We start from the raw sequence: 14,816 nt of genomic DNA, 5'->3' as shown, positions 1-14,816 counted from the left end.
CAGGCAACCACAAACTGAGGGTTACATTTTTATAGTGCAAAATAAATTATTCAAAGTGCAAAAATTACAATAAACCTCAATCAGTGCGATTATGATAAGACAGATAAAATGATGGCGCCAACAGAGATGGTCTCCTCGCTTCAGGTCCTTAGAAAACTATGTGGTTTTTTGATGTTGTCACGCCCTGGTCTAAGTATTTTGTGTTTTTCTTCATGTATTAGGTCAGGCCAGGGTGTGGCATGGGGTTTTTGTATTGTGGTGTGTTTTGTCTTGGGGTTTTGGTGTGTATGTATTGGGATTGTAGCTAGTGGGGTTATCTAGCAAAGTCTATGGCTGTCTGGAGTGGTTCTCAATCAGAGGCAGGTGTTTATCGTTGTCTCTGATTGGGAACCATATTTAGGCAGCCATATTCTTTGAGTTTGTCGTGGGTGATTGTCCTTAGTGTCCTTGTTCCTGTCTATGTGTTAGGTTACACAAGTATAGGCTGTTTCGGTTTTCGTTACGTTTATTGTTTTTTGTAGTGTTTGTTATTTGATTCGTGTTTTACGTTTGTTATTAAATATGGATCGCAATCTACACGCTGCAGTTTGGTCCGACTCTCCTTCACACCTCGAAAACCGTAACAGAATCACCCACCACAAACGGACCAAGCAGCGTGTCAACAGGCAGGAGCCGCAGGAGAAGCAACAATGAGCAGCAACAGCGGCGCAATGAGGATTGGACATGGGACGATATATTGGATGGCAAGGGTTGCTACACATGGGAGGAGATCCTGGCGGGAAGGGATCGCCTTCCATGGGAACAGGTGGAGGCACTTAGGAGAGCAGAGGCAGCCGGAGAGAGGAGCCGGCGATACGAGGGAACACGGTTGGCAAGGAAGCCCGGGAGTCAGCCCCAAAAATTTCTTGGGGGGGGCTCACAGGGAGTATGGCTACGCCAGGTAGGAGACCTGCGCAAACTCCCTGTGCTTACCGGGGGGCTAGAGAGACCGGGTAGGCACCGTGTTGTGCAGTGGTGCGCACGGTGTCCCCAGTGCGGGTGCATAGCCCGATGCGGTATATTCCAGCTCCTCGTATCGGCCGGGCTAGAGTGGGCATCGAGCCAGGTAAGGTTGGGCAGGCTCGGTGCTCAAGAGCTCCAATGCGCCTGCACGGTCCGGTCTATCCAGTACCACCTCCACACCCCAGCCCTCCGGTAGCAGCTCCCCGCACCAGGCTTCCTGTGCGTGTCCTCGGTCCAGTACCACCAGTACCAGCACCACACATCAGGCCTACAGTGCGCCTCGCCTCTCCTGCGCTGTTGGAGTCTCCCGCCCCTCCAGCGCTGTCGGAGCCTTTCTCCTCTCCTGCGCTGCCGGAGTCTCCCGCCTGTTCAGCGCTGCCAGAGCCTTCCTCCTCTACAGCGCTGCTGGATTCTCCTGCCTGTTCAGCGCAGCCAGAGCTGCCAGCCTGCATGGAGCAGCCAGAGCTGCCAGCCTGCATGGAGGAGCCAGAGCTGCCAGCCTGAATGGAGCAGCCAGAGCTGTCAGTCTGCATGGAGCAGCCGGAGATGTCAGTCTGCATGGAGCAGCCAGAGCTGTCAGTCTGCATGGAGCAGCCAGAGCTGTCAGTCTGCATGGAGCAGCCAGAGCTGTCAGTCTGCAAGGAGCTGTCAGTCTGCATGGAGCAGCCAGAGCTGCCAGCCTGCATGGAGCAGCCTGAGCTGTCAGTCTGCATGGAGCAGCCAGAGATGTCAGTCTGCATGGAGCAGCCAGAGCTGCCAGTCTGCATGGAACAGCCAGAGCTGTCAGTCTGCAAGGAGCTGTCAGTCTGCATGGAGCAGCCAGAGCTGTCAGTCTGCATGAAGCAGCCCGAGCTGCCAGTCTGCACGGAGCTGTCAGTCTGCAAGGAGCTGTCAGTCTGCAAGGAGCTGCCAGTCTGTAAGGAGCTGCCAGTCTGCAAGGAGCTAACAGTCTGCACGGAGCCGCCAGAGCTGCCAGTCTGTAAGAAGCCGCCAGAGCTGTCAGCCTACATGGAGCAGCCAGAGCTGCCAGCCTGCATGGAGCAGCCAGAGCTGCCAGCCTGCATGGAGCAGCCAGAGATGTCAGTCTGCATGGAGCAGCCAGAGCTGTCAGTCTGCATGGAGCAGCCAGAGATGTCAGTCTGCATGGAGCAGCCAGAGATGTCAGTCTGCATGGAGCAGCCAGAGCTGTCAGTCTGCAAGGAGCTGTCAGTCTGCATGGAGCAGCCAGAGCTGCCAGCCTGCATGGAGCAGCCTGAGATGTCAGTCTGCATGGAACAGCCAGAGATGTCAGTCTGCATGGAGCAGCCAGAGCTGCCAGTCTGCATGGAACAGCCAGAGCTGTCAGTCTGCAAGGAGCTGTCAGTCTGCATGGAGCAGCCAGAGCTGTCAGTCTGCATTGAGCAGCCAGAGATGTCAGTCTGCATGGAGCAGCCAGAGCTGTCAGTCTGCATGAAGCAGCCCGAGCTGCCAGTCTGCAAGGAGCAGCCAGTCTGCACGGAGCTGTCAGTCTGCAAGGAGCTGTCAGTCTGCAAGGAGCTGCCAGTGTGTAAGGAGCTGCCAGTCTGCCAGGATCTGCCAGTCTGCACGGAGCTGTCAGTCTGCATGGAGCAGCCAGAGCTGTCAGCCTGCAAGGAGCTGTCAGTCTGCATGGAGCAGCCAGAGATGTCAGTCTGCATTGAGCAGCCAGAGATGTCAGTCTGCATGGAGCAGCCAGAGCTGTCAGTCTGCATGAAGCAGCCCGAGCTGCCAGTCTGCAAGGAGCTGCTAGTCTGCACGGAGCTGTCAGTCTACAAGGAGCTGTCAGTCTGCAAGGAGCTGCCAGTCTGTAAGGAGCTGCCAGTCTGCAAGGAGCTGCCAGTCTGCACGGAGCCGCCAGAGCTGCCAGTCTGTAAGAAGCCGCCAGAGCTGTCAGCCTACATGGAGCAGCCAGAGCCGCCAGTCAGCATGGAGCAGCCAGAGCCGCCAGTCAGCATGGAGCAGCCAGATCTTTCAGTCTGCCAGGATCTGCCAGTCAGCCAGACTCTTCCAGATCCGCCAGTCAGCCAGACTCTTCCAGATCCGCCAGTCAGCCAGACTCTTCCAGATCCGCCAGTCAGCCAGACTCTTCCAGATCTGCCAGTCAGCCAGACTCTTCCAGATCCGCCAGTCAGCCAGACTCTTCCAGATCGGCCAGTCAGCCAGACTCTTCCAGATCGGCCAGTCAGCCAGACTCTTCCAGATCGGCCAGTCAGCCAGACTCTTCCAGATCGGCCAGTCAGCCAGACTCTTCCAGATCTGCCAGTCAGCCAGACTCTTCCAGATCTGCCAGTCAGCCAGACTCTTCCAGATCTGCCAGTCAGCCAGACTCTTCCAGATCTGCCAGTCAGCCAGACTCTTCCAGATCTGCCAGTCAGCCAGACTCTTCCAGATCGGCCAGTCAGCCAGACTCTTCCAGATCTGCCAGTCAGCCAGACTCTTCCAGATCTGCCAGTCAGCCAGACTCTTCCAGATCTGCCAGTCAGCCAGACTCTTCCAGATCTGCCAGTCAGCCAGACTCTTCCAGATCCGCCAGTCAGCCGGGATCTGCCAGAACTGCCAGTCGGCCAGGATCCGCCAGGATCTGCCAGTCAGCCAGGATCTGCTGAAACCACCAGCCAGCCAGGATCTGGTAGATCTACCTACCTGCCTGAGCTTCCTCTCACTCCTGAGCTTCCTCTCACTCCTGAGCTTCCTCTCACTCCCAAGCTTTCTCTCACTCCTGAGCTTCCTCTCACTCCCGAGCTTTCTCTCACTCCCGAGCTTTCTCTCACTCCCGAGCTTCCCCTCAGTCCAGAGCTGCCTCAGTCCCGAGCTGTCCTTCAGTCCCGATCTGCTCCTCAGTCCAGTGGGGTTCTGGGTGAGGACTACTAGGCCATGGTCGGCGGCGAGGGTGGATTATCCAGGGATGCGAGGAGAGGGGACTAAGACATTGACTGAGTGGGTTCCACGTCCCGCGCCGGAGCCGCCACCATGGACAGACGCCCACCCGGACCCTCCCTATTGTTTTGAGGTGCGTTCGGGAGTCCGCACCTTAGGGGGGGGTTCTGTCACACCCTGGTCTAAGTATTTTGTGTTTTTCTTCATGTATTGGGTCAGGCCAGGGTGTGGCATGGGGTTTTTGTATTGTGGTGTGTTTTGTCTTGGGGTTTTGGTGTGTATGTATTGGGATTGTAGCTAGTGGGGTTATCTAGCAAAGTCTATGGCTGTCTGGAGTGGTTCTCAATCAGAGGCAGGTGTTTATCGTTGTCTCTGATTGGGAACCATATTTAGGCAGCCATATTCTTTGAGTTTGTCGTGGGTGATTGTCCTTAGTGTCCTTGTTCCTGTCTATGTGTTAGGTTACACAAGTATAGGCTGTTTCGGTTTTCGTTACGTTTATTGTTTTTTGTAGTGTTTGTTATTTGATTCGTGTTTTACGTTCATTATTAAATATGGATCGCAATCTACACGCTGCAGTTTGGTCCGACTCTCCTTCACACCTAGAAAACCGTAACAGATGTGCTATTTCTTGCATTGTTAGCCCAGAAAATCTCAAGTGTTATTACATACAGCCGGGAAGAACTATTGGATATAAAAGTGATGACAACTTACCAACATTATGACCAGGAATACGTCTTTCCCGAAGCGGATCCTTTGTTTGGACCTCCACCCTGGACATGCGATCTTATCCCAGAGGCCGACCCAAAACAACGCGGTCGCCGCAGGAGAGGCAGACGGAGAGGCCTACTAGTCAAACTCAAAAGGCGAGCACACCATCCACCGCTTCTTAGCATGTTACTCGCCAATGTCCAATTTCTAGATAACAAGGTGGACGAAATTAGGGCACAAGTTGCCTTCCAGAGAGACATCAGAGATTGAAACATTCTCTGTTTCACGGAAACATGGCTCACTCGGGATACTTGTCAGAGTCGGTACAGTCACCCGGTTTCTTCACCCATCGCGCCGACAGAAACATATGCCTTATGGTTAACGACTCATGGTGTAATCACAACAAGATACAGGAACTCAAGTCCTTTTGTTCACCTGACCTAGAATTCCTTACAATCAAATGCCGACCGCATTATCTTCCAAGAAAATTATCTTCGATTATAGTCACAGCCGTGTATATCACCCCCAAGCAGATACCTCGTTGTCCCTGAAAGAACTTCACTGGACTCTATGTAAACTGGAAACCATACATCCCAAGGCTGCATTTATTGTAGCTGGGGATTTTAACAAATCTAACCTAAAATCAGTACTCCCTAAATTCTATCAGCATATCGAATGCGCGACACGAGGTGGCAGAATTCTGGATCATTGCTACTTGAACTTCCGCGATGCATACAAAGCCCTCCCGTGCCCTGCCTTCGGCAAATCTGACCATGAATCCATGTTGTAGCTCCCAGCCTATAGACAGAAACTAAAACAGGAAACGCCCGTGCTCAGGTCAATACAACTCTGGTCTGACCAATCGGAATCCACGCTTCAAGATTGCTTCGATCACGTGGACTGGGATATGCTCCTCCTCAGACAACAACACTGATGTATATGTGAGCGAGTTTATTAGCAAGTGCATCGGACATGTCGTAACCGCTGGAACTATTAAAACCTTCCCTAACCAGAAACCGTGGATTGATGGCAGCATTCGCGCAAAACTGAAAGTGTGAACCACTGCTTTCAACTTAAGGTATAGGGGGCAGCATTTTCACTTTTGGATAAATTGCATGCCCAATTTCAACTTCCTGCTACTCATGCCAGGAATATAAGATATGCATATTATTAGTCAAATTGGATAGACAGCACTCTGAAGTTTCTGTTTGAATCATGTCTGTGAGTATAACAGAACTTATGTAGCAGGCAAAACCCCGAGGACTAACCGTTCAGAATTTTTATTTTTTTAGGTCTCTGTCTGTTCAGTAAGTTCTCGTTGGCAAACGATATTTCTTAGGAACTGGTTTACAGTTCCTACCGCTTCCACTGGATGTCACCCGTCTTTGGAATTTGGTTGAGGTTATTCATTTGTGCAATGAAGAAGTAGGCCATCTAGGACCTGCGTAACACTGTTGAGAGTTGCGCAAGACGTGAAAAGTAGCTTGGTTTGTTGTGTTCCTGTATTGAACACAGAGACCCGTCTTCAATTTGATCGAATATTAACATTTAAAAATACCTAAAGTTGTATTACAAAAGTAGTTTGAAATATTTTGGCAAAGTTTATAGGCAACTTTTGAAATATTTTGTAGTGATGTTGCACATTTGGGAAGCTGTTTTTTTTCTGGATCAAACGCGCCAAATAAATGGACATTTTGGATATATGGACGGAATTAATCGAACAAAAGGACCAATTGTGATGGTTATGGGACATATTGGAGTGCCAACAAAAGAAGCTCGTCAAAGATAAGGCATGTTTTATATTTTATTTCTGCGTTTTGTGTAGCGCCTGCAGTGTTGAAATATGCTACCCTCTTTGTTTACTGTTGTGCTATCATCAGATAATAGCTTCTTATGCTTTTGCCGAAAAGCCTTTTTAAAATCTGACATGTTGGCTGGATTCACAACGAGTGTGGCTTTAATTGAGTATCTTACATGTGTGATTTAATGAAAGTTCGATTTTTATATAATTTTTTTGAATTTGCCGCGCTGCATTTTCCATGGCTTTTGCCCAAGTGGGACGCAACCGTCCCCTATACCATAAGAAGTTATTAATCATGACAAAGTGACTGGAAAGATGACCGAATACAAACAGTGCAGCTATTCCCTCCGCAAGGCAATCAAACAAGCAAAGCGTCAGTATAGAGACAATGTAGAATTGCAATTAAAAGGCTCGAACATGAGACGTATGTGGCAGGGTCTACAGGCAATCACTGATTACAAAAAGAAAACCAGCCCCGTCGCGGATATCGTCTTGCTCCCAGACAAATTAAACAACTTCTTTGCTCGCTTTGACAATACAGTGCCACTGACACGGCCCGCTACCAAAGCCTGTGGGCTGTCCTTCTCTGTGGTCAACGTGAGTAAAACATTTAAGCGTGTTAACCCTTGCAAGGCTACTGGACCAGACGGCATCCGTAGCCGCGTCCTCAGAGCATGCGCAGACCAGCTGGCTGGTGTGTTTACAGACATATTCAACCAATCCCTATCCCAGTCTGTTGTCACAACAGGCTTCAAGATGGCCACCATTGTTCCGAAGAAAGCTACGGCAATTTAACTAAATGACTATCGCCCCATTGCACTCACTTCTGTCATAATGAAGTGCTTTGAGAGACTAGTCAAGGATCATATCACCTCCACATCACGGACAAACTGAAATGGTCCACCCACACAGACAGCGTATTGAAGGCACAACAATGCCTCTTCAACCTCAGGAGGCTGAAGAAATTTGGCTTGTCATCTAAAACACTCACAAACTTTTGCAGATGCACAATCGAGAGCATCCTGTAGGGCTGTATCACCTCCTGGTAGGAAATTGCACCACCCTCAACCGCAAGGCTCTCCAGAGGGTAGTGCGGTCTGCACAGCGCATCACCGGGGGCAAACGACCTGCCTTCCAGGACATCTACAGCACCCGATGTCACAGGAAGGCCAATAAGATCATCAAGGACAACAACCACCCGAGCCACTGCCTGTTCACCCTGCTGCCATCCAGAAGGCGAGGTCAGTACAGGTACATCAACGCCGGGCCCGAGAGACAAAAACAGATTCTATCTCAAGGCCATCAGACTCTTAAACAGCCATCACTAACATAGAGGCTGCTACGAACATACAGACTCAAATCTCTGGCCACTTAAATAAATGGACTTAATAAAGGTATCACTAGCCACCTTAAATAACTCCACTTTAATAATGTTTACATATCCTACATTACTCATCTCATATGCATATACTGTATTCTATACCATCTACTGCATCTTGCCTATGCCGCACGCCATTGCTCATCCATATATTTACATGTACATATTCTATTCATCCCTTTACATTTGTGTGTATAAGGTGTTGTGAATTTGTTAGATTGCTTGTTAGATATTACTGCATAGTCGGAACTAGAAGCACAAGCATTTTGCTATACACTCGCATTAACATCTGCTAACCATGTGTATGTGACCAATACATTTGATTTGATTGCTGAAGAAAAGTTCAAATGTAATGTGCGCGAGAAAGAGCAACTATAGATATATTGCTCAGTTTACTAAACTATTGTTAAATCATACTGCGAGATTGGTCTCAATGGGAATCCCCTGCCTAACTAAGTAAAATAAAAAACGAGGTTTACGCTATTTTTCACACTTTGCCCAGTTCTTTTGCACTGTGAAAATGGTGCCCTGAATACAGGTACAGTATATGCTGCAGGTGACTATGGTACCCACTAGGCACCCAAATCTTTATTGTATTGCATTTTCAGTGTACCTGCCATCGGTGGAGCTGGGCTGTGGCCTGTGCGTGACTCTGTTCCTGATGCTGGTGATGTTCGTGGTCTACCACATCTTCCGGCTGGAGCTGCTGCTGCTCTATCGCTCCTGGTTCAGAACCGACGAACAATGTACAGGTGGGACACCTTCTGTACAGACAGCCCTAGCTAAGAATAACCAACTAGATCTAGGAGTTTTTCCTGACCACCTGACCAAGAAAGTCTGGCTCCAAGTTATTAAACCTGACCAGGAAAAACTCCAGGCCTTAGTTAGTTACCCAGAATTTTGCCTAGTCAGGTCCAGTGGTCAGGAAACGTTTGACCCTACTAATGACATCTGTGACATACATATATTTTTTATTCTTACTGAGTTTCCGCTTCCTCCCTCATTCAGTCGACAAGGAGTACGACATCTACATCTCGTATGCGAGGAGGAGCAATTTGTCTTCTTGACACTGCATAGGGTCCTGGAGAATGAGCTGGGCTATACTGTCGGCATATTCGACAGGGACAGCTTTCCTGGAGGGAAGGAGTATGGGAGAACCCCCCCCTGCTTAGAATGGTATAGTCTATCTTCAGGCACTGATATCAGTATGGAACAGGGGTGAGGAGTGCATGAGAGAAAGGGAAATAGAATGTAACAATGAACCAGTGGGTAGAAATGTGTAGGAATTGTGAAGGAGATGATTACAGACAGGAGGTTTTCCTGACCACATGACCTGACCAGGAAAAACTCCAGTCCCTAGTAGCCTACAACTAGGGCCTGGAGTTTCCCTGGTCAGGTCACATAGCAAACCTCCTCTGGCCCTAACGATGACACTTGCTATTACCATTAGAGGTTTCGGGGGATTGGCCTGAACAAAGGCTCTGCACAGGCCGCCCCCCTCTAACACGCTGTGTGACTGAGTGAGAATAGTGTGATCCCCTCCCCCTTCCCAGCCATCACAGACGAGATGCTGACCTTTGTGGGCCTCAGTCGCCGCCTCCTGGTGGTTCTCAGCCCAGGATACGGTCGCCAGGGGACCCAGGCCCTGCTGGAGCTTAAGGCAGGGCTTGACAGCATGGCGGTGGGTGGGCGTCTACGGGTCATCCTGGTCCAGTATAAACCACTGAGGCGGGACGGCTGCCGCTGGTACATTGGAAAGGGGAAAAATCCAGTGATCTGTCCTCTAGGTTCTGGAAGCGACTGCGTGTGGAGCTGCCTGTCAGAAGGATAAAAGACTCGCTACAGAGCCAAGATAGTAACGCTATACCACTGCAGAATATAGCTATAGACACACAGCGTGCATAATAACATAGCGGAGACGAAACTCGCACTTAGAATACAGAATAGCATAGCATATACGTGACACAGACGCACACACATATATACGCACCATTGTTCCATTATTTCACTGTCTTGTTTCCTTTTTGTGAGCGACAAGCCATTCATTTGTTTTGCATCCTGTTAAATGCTCTTTTGAAAGAGTCCCACAAATGTTATATCATTTTGTGTAATTATTCAATATTATGTAAATGTTTTATCTGAATAAATTCATTTTTTTTATCTCTCCATTTCATCACATTTTCATTAAAGTTTGTCATAATATGCATATGGAATATGATTATCTTTCACATACATGTCTGTGTGTTTAAATACCACAATGCGATTTTGATTTATTGTTGCCAATAGTGTCCCGTTCTGCTGGGTTCCTAAGGTGAGTCTCTCCCCCAAATGTGTTGGAGGCTGTCCTCAGGTGTATACAGTCAAGCTGATGGCTCCTGGTGGTCCTTAGCCCTGACTATCTGACAGAGAAGAGCATCAGCCTGCTGGTGTGTCACCTGGGCTTCTACATCCAGCTCACCAGCCACGCCTGCATCATCACCGTCCTTTACAGCCCCCTCCCGGTAGTCTCCTGCTGGGCCTCCTGCACTGAGGCCCAGCAGCTACGCCGTAGTACCACCACCATCACCTGGAGGGGACGCCAGTTGGAGCCGCCCACCTCTTGCTTTTGGAAGCGCCTGAGCCTGGCCCTGCCTGTGAGGCCACTGGCCTTGGGGAGGAGGATCATCGACAGTACCTCATCACACTCCGACCTGGCCGACCTTTTTTGTTCTTTCAGTGCTAGCAGCAGGATGCTGCCGAGCTACAGAGGCAGAAGGATGGGAAGGGTGCTGCAAGCAGCGATGGCAATGGCAGGGGGTGCAAGTGGAGATACAGAGGATACACGTGGTGCGAAGTAGAGGAGAGGTCGAAGGTTAAAGAGGCGGTAAGAACTGTAGAGTGTGTGTATGTGAGTTTTAGAGAGCCTCGTGGAGTCTTGGTTAGCTTCATCCGGTATCAAACAGTAACAGACCTGAGGACCAGGACTTCACTCAAACACCACAGGGTCCCAACCAGGAATTCATCCAAGCAGCACAGAGACCCAATCAGGACTTTATCCAAACAACACAGACACCCAACCAGGAATTCATCCACGCAGTACAGAGACCCAATCAGGACATTATCCAAACAACACAGACACCCAACCAGGACTTCATAAAATCAGCATAGAGACCAAACCAGGACTTCATCCAGGCAGCACAAAGGCCCAAGCAGGACTTAACCCTAAGAGTACTGAGACTCAGCAGAATGACCAAATCCTTCCCCTAGCCAACCACAGAATTCTGACAACTGTGTGTGCAACCTTAATAATAATAACAGCAAAAATATCAGGCATGGCTTTGCACTGTAAAACACTGGCTGAAGACGGACAACTGCAATAGACTTGACTTACAACTTACTGGCAAAATGCCAAGGACACATCACATTGAAATAGCAGAGGAGACAACTTATTTTTTGAAGTGGAGAAATGTGCAAAGTTAATTTTATGGGTATGTAGTGAGAAACATTTGATGTGACATATAAAAGGCTGGTGTTTATGTGATTGATTGTCAGTTCTGTATCTCATTTGGTCCCTTCACTGACTTATCGTAGACCTATGGCAGACGTCACTAGATGTCACCCTTTCACCATTCACTGGCCTGAGTTGGTTGGTCTCCAATAAGTTTATCTGTGTGTGCGTGTGTTGGTTGTGGGTGGGTGGGGGTGTCTAGATTATCATAATATACTATCTATTGTCCATGTTACTTCTTTGGTGGTCCTTTGAGCCCATGACAAATGGTACTTAAATTTGGTTTATGTATGCCATATGTTCAGAAATCCATACAGCTCTACCAATGCACGTTTTTTAAGACTGGGTTTTGATGTGCCATAGAACAATTTCCTGTCTCAATGAATATTCAATTCAATAGAACTCAATAGAATTCTACACAAACCATGACCTTGTCGCTATGTGATTATAGTGTATTTCCTTGTGAAATTAATGTGTTGTATTGAACAAGGGTTGTATTATCAATCGGCACAAAAGCTGAAATCTTATTCCATATGGATCATAGATTGGGGCAAGTTCAATGATGACATACAGTGTATGAAGCACATTTACAATGCTGAAGTGCAGAAAGAGAGAGTAGAGGAAATTGTGCTGGTGGGAGGGTCTGTTTTCTCAGTGTCTGCTTTCTGTGAAGGTGCTCATTTCATTCCATTGAGGCAAATTACACACACATTGAAGGGAATTGTTTAGGCTTGCACCTGAATAGGCGTGCACAGTCCTGGAAATTGATTTGATCTTAGGACCAGAGATAAAATTAGAGCATAAGCAAAGCGGACATTGACCTAATCGCGGCTCAGATTGAATGGCAGTAAATTGGTGTACAAGTATGCAGTAACACAAACAAATCACTGAGCATTATTTAGGCCGCCGAGGGGCCTGGAAAGTAACCCAGAAATGTCATCGTAAGAGAAATGGGCAATTATATATTACGGGAAAGGATTTGACAGGAGGTGACGAGAATATGACTTATACCACATTAGTATTACACAAGGATATAAATAAGGATATAAATAAGGATACTTTTTATGTTGTTTTTTTGAGTTGACTAGAGTCATTTAGAAAAGGATTTCATTTTGCTGGCCAACTCAGTCCGCTCTGGTAGAGGGAATGATATTTCCCCACAGCCGTTGATGGATCATCAAACACAATATACAGTATGAGAGAACTACTACAGGCAGCTATAACTATTATCACTGATCATCAGTTATACAGGGTTATCAAAACATGGCAGAGGCTTCCCAACATTATCGTCGTACATGGCGACATGATGATAGAGTTAAAACAACACAGTGAGTAGTGGCCATGCTACAGCTACTATGATCTATTCCATAGGATGCTCCATGTACAGTACAGTGGTTACAAAACTGTCCCTGGGCATACGGGCATGCAGGCAGGCAGGGGTAACAGGAAGGCCCTGATGTCACCGTGTCTGTCCCCACCCTGTACTGACATCTTCATGGCTTCTTTATGAATTCTGAAAGGTTGACCAGATAAGGACTGTGATTGGATGTGTGTGTCAGGGTAAGAGGGATATAACAGTAGTGTACAGGTGCAGATACCATCACACACACATACCCCTGGTGTAGCAGGTGTATACGCTCTACCTACCCCATGGACAGGTGCGGGTGTCGAAGGTGCCAAAGTGCATGTTTACGCAGGGCTCAACCATTATCTGTCTTCATGGAGGGTAAATACTCTACTCAGGGACATGGAGAACACCTGAAGACATAACCTAGCAACTTTCCATGATGTTTACCACATCTGTGTTCCAAATGGTACCCTATTCCTTACATAGTGCACTACTGTTGACCAGAGCCATATGGACCCTGGTCAAAAGTAGTGCACCATAAAGGGAATAGGGTGCAAATTTGGATGTAGCACACATATTGGGTGATAGGCTGACCACCCACACCAACCTCCCACACACATACCTGTACACACACTGTCAAACATATGTTTCCGTTTGAGGTTTGATCTTCATTCTTATATTTCCTTTCAGTGGACGTTTCTGTGATATACACTACCGTTCAAAAGTTTGGGGTCACTTAGACATTTCCTTGTTTTTGAAAGAAAAGCTAATATATTTGTCCATTAAAATAACATCAAATTTATCAGAAATACAGTGTAGACATTGTTAATGTTGCAAATGACTATTGTAGCTGGAAACCGATTATTTTTTATGCAATATCTACATAGGCGTACAGAGGCCCATTATCAGCAACCATCACTCCTGTGTTCCAATGGCACGTTGTGTTAGCTAATCCGAGTTCATAATTTTAAAAGGCTAATTGATCATTAGACAACGCTTTTGCAATTGTTAGCACAGCTGACAATGGTTGTACGGATTAAAGAAGCAATAAAACTGGCCTTCTTTAGACAAGATGAGTATCTGGAGCATCAGCATTTGTGGATTTGATTACAGGCTCAAAATGGCCAGAAACAAATAACTTTTTTCTGAAACTCATCAGTCTATTCTTGTTCTGAGAAATGAAGGCTATTCCATGTGAGAAATTGCCAAGAAACTGAAGATCTCGTTCAACGCTGTGTACTACTCCCTTCACAGAACAGGGCAAACATTTTCATGCTTCCATAATACTCTGATAAAGCTGGGGTCAATTCATTTTAATATGCTTTTCAGTATTTCTAAATCTTTAGCACGTACAACATTTCTCTCTCACCCATGCTTTGTCATCGTACTGCTTTCAACTCTCCCTTTTATCTCTCTCTCTTCCTTTCGCACCCTCAGACACGCGCATGATCTGCATGTCTTATCATAACTCTGTAAAAATGATTCTCTATTCAAAACTTTACTTTCCTCAGGGCAGTCATTTACATCCACATTTCCTGATCCTCTCTTCCTGACACTGCTAAAAGGAAAGGACTGTTGATGAGATAGGAATGTTTATTAATGTTGAAGCCATGTGTCGGTGTGTGTGTAACCGTGTCCTTATGTGTCCATGTGTGCGTGTCCTTGAGTGTATGTGTTTTTCCATACCTGCCTATACCTGAACTACCGTACATTAATAACTGTATCTTTGCAAAAATGTTAACACACACAGCCCAATCCTAATCTGTTTCACAGACCTCCATTAACGTGAAAGTGAAAGTGATAAATTAAGTGGATATATGGGTATAATCTGGTCACTTATAACTACGTGAATGGTGAGAGCAGGGTTACATCCCAAATGACATTCTATTACCTATTTAGTGCCCTGCTTCTGACCAGCGCCTATGTGGCTCTGGTAAAAAATAGTGCACTAGATAGTGAATAGGCTGCCATTTGGGATGCACCCCAGAACAGTGTGTGCAAACCTGCTCTATTTGCTTGTACAACTGAAAACTTGTGTTGGATCTGCCCTGCAACTGATCAATTATGACTATGATTATGACTGATAAACATATATAATTTACCATATATATACTGGCTATAGTACCAGTGAAAAGTTTGGACACACCTACTCAAGGTTTTCCTTTATTTGTACTATTTTCTACATTTTAGAATA

Source organism: Oncorhynchus tshawytscha, linkage group LG13, assembly GCF_018296145.1.
Source record: "Oncorhynchus tshawytscha isolate Ot180627B linkage group LG13, Otsh_v2.0, whole genome shotgun sequence".
Taxonomy (NCBI): Eukaryota; Metazoa; Chordata; class Actinopteri; order Salmoniformes; family Salmonidae; genus Oncorhynchus; species Oncorhynchus tshawytscha.
The sequence above is the reverse complement of the archived record's forward strand: the minus strand, read 5'-3'. Positions refer to the sequence as shown.